The 9,533-nt window shown below is 41.3% G+C and overlaps 1 non-coding gene across 1 annotated transcript; it reads left to right on the forward strand.

The window, feature by feature from the left end:
* The first annotated feature begins 8,519 nt into the window (after positions 1-8,519).
* Positions 8,520-8,627, forward strand: LOC148576909 (small nucleolar RNA R71). Its single transcript, XR_015903245.1, has one exon. It is a non-coding gene; the product is annotated as a small nucleolar RNA R71 (small nucleolar RNA).
* Positions 8,628-9,533: the final 906 nt, after the last annotated feature.

Consider the following 9,533-nt stretch of genomic DNA (forward strand, 5'->3'; position numbering starts at 1 on the left):
CTCTGGATATAACCAAATTATAGTGGACCCTCAAGATCAAGAGAAGACATCATTCACATGCCCCTTTGGAGTATTTACCTACAGAAGAATGCCTTTTGGACTTTCCAATGCTCCAGCAACTTTTCAGAGGTGTATGCTTTCAATTTTTCTGATATGGTTGAAAAGTTTATTGAGGTATTTATGGATGACTTTTCTATTTTTGGTAATTCTTTTGAATCCTGCCTTAAGCATTTATCTCTCATCTTGAAATGGTGTCAAGAATCAAACCTTGTTTTAAATTGGAAAAAATGTCATTTTATGGTTACAGAAGTTATTGTTCTTGGACACCAGATTTCAAGTAAGGGAATTGAGGTTGATAGAGCAAAGGTGGAGGTAATTAAAAAATTACCACCACCAACTAATGTTAGGGCAGTCCGGAGTTTCTTGGGTCATGCAGGATTTTATAAAAGATTTATAAAGGATTTTTCTAAAATTGCTAAACCACTAAGCAACCTATTGGTTACTGATGTTCCTTTTGTCTTTGATTCTGATTGTCTGCATGCTTTTGAAACTCTGAAAGTAAACCTTACCTCTGCTCCCATTATAGCTCCCCCTGACTGGGATTTACCATTTGAATTAATGTGTGATGCTAGTGACTTTGCTATAGGAGCTGTTTTAGGACAGAGGCATGGTAAGCTTGTACATGTCATTTACTATGCTAGTCGTGTATTAAATGATGCCCAAAAGAATTACACAACTACAGAAAAGAAATTATTAGCTGTTGTGTATGCTATTGATAAGTTTAGGTCCTATTTACTTGGTTCTAAGGTTATTGTTTATATTGATCATGCTGCTTTGAAGTACCTTCTAACCAAATAGGATTCTAAACCAAGATTAATCAGATGGGTGTTGCGCCTTCAGGAGTTTGATATTGAGATAAAAGACAGGAAAGGGTCAGACAATCAAGTAGCTAACCATCTCTCCAGAATTGAGCTTGAAGCAGGCGTTCAACCACCCACAGCTGTGACTGAGACGTTTCTGGATGAGAAATTATTCCTTATTCAGCAGGCTCCAAGGTTTGCAGACATTGCCAATTATAAGGCCATGAATTTTATTCCAAGGGAGTACAGTAGCTAATAAGTGAAGAAGCTATTGACTGATGCAAAGTACTACATTTGGGAGGAACCATACCTTTTTAAGAGGTGCTCAGATGGTATCATCCGAAGATGTGTTCTAGATGAAGAAAAACAGCAGATTCTTTGGCAATGTCATGGTTCTGAGTATGGAGGCCACTTTGGTGGTGAAAAGATAGCTACAAAGATCCTTCAGAGCGGATTTTACTGGCCGACTCTCTTCAGAGACTCAAGAGCATTTGTGAAGCACTGTGACAGATGTGAAAAAGCCAAAAATCTCCCAGCCAACCGTGAAATGCCACAGCAGGGGATTCTTGAGATTGAGTTGTTTGATGTGTGGGGTATTGATTTCATGGGACCTTTCCCACCCTCACATTCAAACAACTATATTCTAGTGGCAGTTGATTATGTGTCCAAGTGGGTGGAAGCTGTAGCCCTGCCCACCAATGATGCCAAGGTAGTAATGAGCTTTCTTCAGAGATATATCTTTAGCCGGTTTGGTGTCCCAAGGACACTCATTAGTGATGGTGGAAGCTACTTTTGTAACAGACAGCTGGACTCACTTCTGTAGAGATATGGAGTCCGTCATAAAGTGGCAACCCCCTATCACCCTCAGACAAGTGGACAGATTGAAGTTTCCAACAGGAAACTCAAGCGGATTCTAGAAAAGACCGTCAGTGTTTCAAGAAAGGACTGGTCTAGGAAGCTTGATGATGCTCTCTGGGCATACCGAACAGCTTACAAGACTCCTATTGACATGTCCCCTTATCAGTTGGTCTATGGCAAAGCCTGTCACTTGCCAGTTGAGTTGGAGCATAAAGCTTACTGGGCAATCAGATATCTGAATCTTGATTCAGAAGCTGCAGGAATTAAGCAGATGCTTTAGTTAAATGAGCTTGACGAATTCAGATATTCAGCCTATGAGAATGCCAAGATCTATAAGGAGAGAACCAAGCTACTGCATGACAAGAAGATTGCCATCAGAGTCTTTGAGCCAGGACAGAGAGTGTTTTTTATAATTCAAGGCTCAAACTCTTTCTCGGGAATCTGAAATCCCGGTGGTCAGGACCGTTTGTGGTTACCAGAGCTTCATCATATGGTTATGTGGAAATACAGGAGGAGAATTCTGACAGGAAATTTACAGTGAGTGGCCAGAGGTTGAAGTACTATCTTGGAGGCAAGATCGATCGCCAGAGGTCCGCTCATCTGCTGACTTAGCAGAACTGACCGTCAAGCTAGTGACGTTAAAGAAGCGCTTGTCGGGAGGCACCCCGATAATTTCCTATCCTTAGTTATTTTTCGTAGTAGTAGTTTTATTACCTAGTTGATTTATATTGAGTTTTTACTATTTTTCTGATCATGCAGCTATCTTAGAACAGGAGCCGGATTTATAATTTAAAAAAAAAAAGAGCACCCGACGCGCAAGCGTCGCTGACGCGTACGCGTCAGATGGGTGTGCATGAAAAATAAAAATGAAAAGAGAGTTGCGCGCGAGTGGCGCAGGAATGATTCCTTTCGCACAAACAAGCCCACGCGTATGCGTACCCCATGCGTACGCGTACCCCACGCGTACGTGTGACCTTAAAAATCGACGTAAATAAGTGTTTGGGCAGAGAGTTGTGCTGGCTTGGGGCTGGAAGTGTGCTAGAAGCACAAAACTAGTTCACGCGTACGCGTCCCTGACGCATGCGCGTCATCTATACAAATGGCCATCCACGCGTGCGCGTGCATGACACGCATGCGTGCGGGTGCATGGCGCGCACGCGTCGCATGAAATTATTGGTTCCCAAGCCACGCGAACAGAGAGTTGTGCGTGTGCGCGGCTGGCTTCACGCGAATCGCACAAATCATGGGCACGCGGACGCGTGCCTGGTGCACGAAATTGTGATCTCCAGGCTCGAACAAATCCTGGTAATGGCTCCAAAGCTTGGTGCTCTGATCTTAATTCATAATTGTCACAACTTCGATACAACTAACCAGCAAGTGCACTGGGTCGTCCAAGTAATACCTTACGTGAGTAAGGGTCGAATCCCACGGAGATTGTTGGTATGAAGCAAGCTATGGTCACCTTGTAAATCTCAGTCAGGCAGATATAAAGTGATAATGGTGTTTTCGAATATTATATAATAAAATAGGGATAGAGATACTTATGTAATTCATTGGTAGGAATTTCAGATAAGCGAATGGAGATGCTTTTTGTTCCTCTGAACCTCTGCTTTCCTGCTATCTTCATCCAATCTGTCTTACTCCTTTCCATGGCTGGCTGTATGCAAGGGCATCACCGTTGTCAGTGGCTACATCCCCTCCTCTCAGTGAATAATATGCTCACGCACCCTGTCACGGCACGGCTATTCATCTGTCGGTTCTCGATCATGCTGGAATAGGATTCACCCTCCTTTTGCGTCTGTCACTAACGCCCAGCACTCGCGAGTTTGAAGCTCGTCACAGTCATTCAATCATTGAATCCTACTCAGAATACCACAGACAAGGTTTAGACCTTCCGGATTCTCTTGAATGCCGCCATCATTCTAGCTTACGCCACGAAGATTCTGGTTAGGAGATCTAAGAGATACTCATTCTAGCTTAATTCATGTAGAACAGAAGTGTTTGTCAGGCACGCGTTCATAAAGGAGAAGGATGATGAGCGTCACACATAATCATCACCTTCATCACGTTCTTGGGTGCGAATGGATATCTTAGAAGAGAAATAAGAAGAATTGAATAGAAAACAGTAGTACTTTGCATTAATCTTTGAGGAACAGCAGAGCTCCACACCTTAATCTATGGAGTGTAGAAACTCTACCGTTAAAAATACATAAGTGAAGGTCCAGGCATGGCCGAGATGGCCAGCCCCCTAAAACGTGATCAAAGGATCATAAGGTAATCCAAAGATAGCATACAACTGATCAAAGATGCCTAATACAATAGTAAAAGGTCCTATTTATAATAAACTAGCTACTAGGGTTTACATGAGTAAGTAATTGATGCACAAATCCACTTCCTGGGCCCACTTGGTGTGTGTTTGGGCTGAGCTTGAGTGTGGCACGTGTAGAGGTCCTCCTTGGAGTTGAACGCCAGTTTTAGTGCCAGTTTGGGCGTTCAACTCTGGTTTTGGCTCCTTTTCTGGCGCTGGACGCCAGATTTGGGTAGAAAGCTGGCGTTGAACGCCAGTTTACGTCATCTATTCTTGGCCAAAGTATGGACTATTATATATTGCTGGAAAGCCCTGGATGTCTACTTTCCAACGCAATTGGAAGCGCGCCATTTCGAGTTCTGTAGCTCCAGAAAATCCACTTTGAGTGCAGGGAGGTCAGAATCCAACAGCATCAGCAGTCCTTTTTCAACCTCTGAATCTGATTTTTGCTCAAGTCCCTCAATTTCGGCCAGAAAATACCTGAAATCACAGAAAAACACACAAACTCATAGTAAAGTCCAGAAATGTAAATTTAACATAAAATCTATTAAAAACATCCCTAAAAGTAACTAGATCCTACTAAAAACATACTAAAAACAATGTCAAAAAGCGTATAAATTATCCGCTCATCACAACACCAAACTTAAATTGTTGCTTGTCCCCAAGCAACTGAAAATCAAAATAGGATAAAAAAGAATAGAATATACTATAAATTCCAAACTATCAATGAAACAGAGCTTCAATCATATGAGCGGGACTTATAGCTTTTTGCCTCTTGAATAGTTTTGGCATCTCACTTTATCCATTGAGGTTCAGAATGATTGGCATCTATAGGAACTTCAGATTTCGAATAGTGTTATTGACTCTCTTAGTTCAGTATGATGATTCTTGAACACAGCTTCTTTATGAGTCTTGGCCGTGGCCCTAAGCACTTTGTTTTCCAGTATTACCACCGGATACATAAATGCCACAGACACATAATTGGGTGAACCTTTTCAGATTGTGACTCAGCTTTGCTAAAGTCCCCAATTAGAGGTGTCCAGGGTTCTTAAGCACACTCTTTTTTTGCTTTGGACCTTGACTTTAACCGCTCAGTCTCAAGTTTTCACTTGACACCTACACGCCACAAGCACATGGTTAGGGACAACTTGGTTTAGCCGCTTAGACCAGGATTTTATTCCTTTAGGCCCTCCTATCCACTAATGCTCAAAGCCTTGGGATCCTTTTTATTTGCCCTTGCCTTTTGGTTTTAAGGGTTATTGGCTTTTTGCTCTTGCCTCTTGGTTTTAAGAGCTTTGGCTTTTTCTGCTTGCTTTTTCTTTTTCTTTCTATTTTTTTTTCGCCTATTTTTTTTTTTCTGCAAGGTTTGTTCTTTGCTGCTTTTTCTTGCTTCAAGAATCATTTTTATGATTTTTCAGATTATCAAATAACATGTCTCCTAGTCATCATTCTTTCAAGAGCCAACATATTTAACATTCTTAAACAACAACTTCAAAAGACATATGCACTGTTCAAGCATACATTCAGAAAACAAGAAGCATTGTCACCACATCAATATAATTAAGCTAAGTTCAAGGATAAATTCAAAACTTCATGTACTTCTTGTTCTTTTGAATTAAAACATTTTTTATTTAAGAGAGGTGATGGAGTCATAGGACATTTATAACTTTAAGACATAGTTACTACTACTAATGATCATGTAATGAAGACACAAACATAGATAAGCACATAATATAGAAAACGAAAAAAACAGAAGAAATAAGAACAAGGAATGAATCCACCTTAGTGATGGTGGTGTTTCCTTCTTGTCCTTGAGCTCTTCTATGTCTCTTCCTTGTCTTTGTTGCTCCTCCTTCATTGCTTTTAGATCTTCTCTGATTTCATGAAGGATGATGGAGTGCTCTTGATGTTCCACCCTTAGTTGCTTCCAATAATTGTGTGGAAGAAAATGTATCCCCTGAGGTATCTCAGGGATCTCTTGATTTGCAGTCAAATGTTCTACCACTGAGCTATAGACCCTTGATGGAAGCTTTTGTCTTCCCTTTCCTCTTTCTAGAGGTTTCTCTGGCCTTAGGTGCCATCAATGGTTATGGAAAAAAACAAAAAAGCTATGCTTTTACCACACCAAACTTAGAATGTTGCTCGCCCTCGAGCAAAAGAAGAAAGAATAGAAGAAGAAGAGGATATGGAGGAGATGGATGGCTGTGTGTATTCGGCCATATGGGTGGGATTAGGTGGGGAAGAGATGTTGAATTTTTGAAGGTAAGTGGGTGTATGGGTGTGAGTGGTACATGGAAGACAGAAGGGATGAGTGTTTATTGGGAATAGAGGATGATTGAGAAGAGAGAAGAGAGTGGGTGAAGGTAGGTGGGGATCCTGTGGGGTCCACAGATCTTGGGGTGTCAAGGCATTTACATCCCTGCACCAATTTAGGCATGCAAAATGCCCTTGCACAAAACTCTGGGCGTTCAGCGCCAGGTTGGTGCCCATTTTGGGCGTTCAACGCCCCTTTGCTGCCATTTCGGGCGTTGAACGCCAGAACCATGCTTGTTCTGGGCGTTCAGCGCCAGAACTATGCTCTGTTCTAGCGTTTGAACGCCAGACAGATGCTCCTCCAGGGTGTGATTTTTCTTCTGCTGTTTTTGATTCCGTTTTTGATTTTTTTTTGTTTATTTTGTGACTCCACATGATCATGAACCTAAGAAAACATGAAAAACAATAAAAATAAGAATTAGATAAACATTGGGTTGCCTCCCAACAAGCGCTTCTTTAATGTCAATAGCTTGACAGTGGGCTCTCATGGAGCCTCACAGATGTGCAGAGCTTTGTTGAGACTCTCCAACACCAAACTTAGAGTTTGGATATGGGAGTTCAACACCAAACTTAGAGTTTGGTTGTGGCCTCCCAACACCAAACTTAGAGTTTGACTGTGGGGGCTCTGGTTGACTCTGCTTGGAGAGAAGCTTTTTCTGCTTCCTCTCCATAGTTGCAGAGGGAGATCCTTGAGTTTTAAACACAAGGGAGTTCTCATTCTATTGAAGGAATATTTCACCTCTGTCAACATCAATCACAGCTCTTGCTGTGGCCAGGAAAGGTCTTCCTAGGATGATGGATTCATCCTCTTCCTTTCCAGTATCCAGGACTATGAAATCAGTAGGTATGTAAAGGCCCTCAACCTTTACTAATACATCTTCTACTTGTCCATAAGCCTGTTTTCTTGAGCTGTCTGCCATCTCTAGTGAGATTTTAGCAGCTTGCACCCCATAGATTCCCAGTTTCTCTATTACAGAGAGGGGCATGAGGTTTATCCCTGAACCAAGGTCACACAGAGCCTTAAAGAGCATGGTGCCTATGGTACAGGGTATTATGAACTTTCCAGGATCCTGTCTCTTCTGAGGCAATGTCAGTTGATCCAGATCACTTAGTTCATTGATGAACAAGGGAGGTTCAACTTCCCAAGCATCAATGCCAAACAATTTGGCATTCAGCTTCATGATTGCACCAAGAAACTTGGCAGTTTGCTCTTCAGTAACATCCTCATTCTCTTCAGAAGAGGAATACTCATCAGAGCTCATGAAGGGCATAAGGAGGTTCAATGGAATCTCTATAGTCTCTAGATGAGCCTCAGAGTCCTTTGGTTCCTCAGAGGGAAGCTCCTTATTGATCACTGGATGTCCCAGGAGGTCTTCCTCCTTGGGATTCACGTCCTCTCCTCTCCTCACAGGTTCGGCCATGGCGCTTATGTCAATGGCCTTGCACTCTCCTTTTGGGTTCTCTTCTGTATTGCTTGGGAGAGTACTAGGAGGGATTTCAGTGATTCTTTTACTCAGCTGGCCCACTTGTGCTTCCAAATTTCTAATGGAAGATCTTGTTTCATTCATGAAACTTACAGTGGCCTTAGATAGATCAGAGACTAGAATTGCTAAATTAGAAGCATTTTGTTCAGAGTTCTCTGTCTGTTGCTGAGTTGATGATGGAAAAGGTTTGCTATTGCTAAACCTGTTTCTTCCACCATCATTAAAGCCTTGTTGGGGCTTTTGATCCTTCCATGAGAAATTTGGATGATTTCTCCATGTTGAGTTATAGGTGTTTCCATAAGGTTCACCTAAGTAATTTACCTCTGCTATTGCAGGGTTCTCAGGATCATAAGCTTCTTCTTCAGAAGATGCCTCTTAAGTACTGTTGGATGCAGCTTGCATTCCATTCAGACTCTGAGAAATCATATTGACTTGCTGAGTCAATATTTTGTTCTGAGCCAATATGGCATTCAGAGTATCAACTTCAAGAACTCCTTTCTTCATAGGCGTCCTATTACTCACAGGATTCCTTTCAGAAGTGTACATGAACAGGTTATTAGCAACCATGTCAATGAGTTCTTGAACTTCCGCAGGCGTTTTCTTTAGGTGAATGGATCCACCTACAGAAGTGTCCAGTGACATCTTTGATAGCTCAGATAGACCATCATAGAATATATCCAGGATGGTCCATTCTGAAAGCATGTCAGAAGGACACTTTTTGGTCAACTGTTTGTATCTTTCCCAAGCTTCATAGAGGGATTCACCTTCTTTCTGTCTGAAGGTTTGAACATCAGCTCTAAGCTTGCTCAGCTTTTGAGGAGGAAAGTACTTGGCTAAGAAAGCCGTGACCAGCTTATCCCAAGAGTTCAGGCTGTCTTTGGGTTGAGAATCCAACCATAATCTAGCTCTGTCTCTTACAGCAAAAGGGAAAAGCATGAGCCTGTAGACTTCAGGATCTACTCCATTAGTCTTAACAGTATCACATATCTGCAAGAATTCAGTTAAGAACTGAAAGGGATCTTCAGATGGAAGTCCATGAAACTTGCAGTTCTGCTGCATCAGAGAAACTAATTGAGGTTTCAGCTCAAAGTTGTTTGCTCCAATGGCAGGAATGGAGATGCTTCTTCCATGTAAATTGGAATTAGGTGCAGTGAAGTCACCAAGCATCTTCCTTATATTATTATTATTATTTTCGGCTGCCATCTCCTTTTCCTGTTCGAAAATTTCTGAAAGGTTATCTCTGGATTGTTGTATTTTAGCTTCTCTTAATTTTCTCTTCAGAGTCCTTTCAGGTTCTGGATCTGCTTCCACAAGAATGTTCTTATCCTTGCTCCTGCTCATATGACAAAGAAGAAGGCACAGAAAAATAATAATAATAATAGAGAACCTTTATACCACAGTATAGGGATCCCTTTGTGAGTGGAAGAAAAGAGGGGGAGACAAAGAATGTGATGTAAAGGAAGAAGCACAACTATACGAATGGAAGAGATGTGAGATGAGATGTTAGGATATGAATGAATAAATAGAATAGGATGGGGGAGGTATAATTTTCGAAAATTATTTTGAAAAAGAGTTAGTGATTTTTGAAAATGGTTTTTGAAAAATGTTAGTAATTTTCGAAAATTTTTGAAATCAAAAATAAAAAATAAAAATAATTAGTTAATTAAAAAGAAATTTCTGAAAAAGAGGGGAGATATTTTCGAAAATTAG

The sequence above is a fragment of the Arachis ipaensis genome, chromosome B1 (genome assembly GCF_059453495.1).
Source record: "Arachis ipaensis isolate K30076 ecotype BB chromosome B1, ASM5945349v1, whole genome shotgun sequence".
In the NCBI taxonomy this organism is placed as follows: Eukaryota; Viridiplantae; Streptophyta; class Magnoliopsida; order Fabales; family Fabaceae; genus Arachis; species Arachis ipaensis.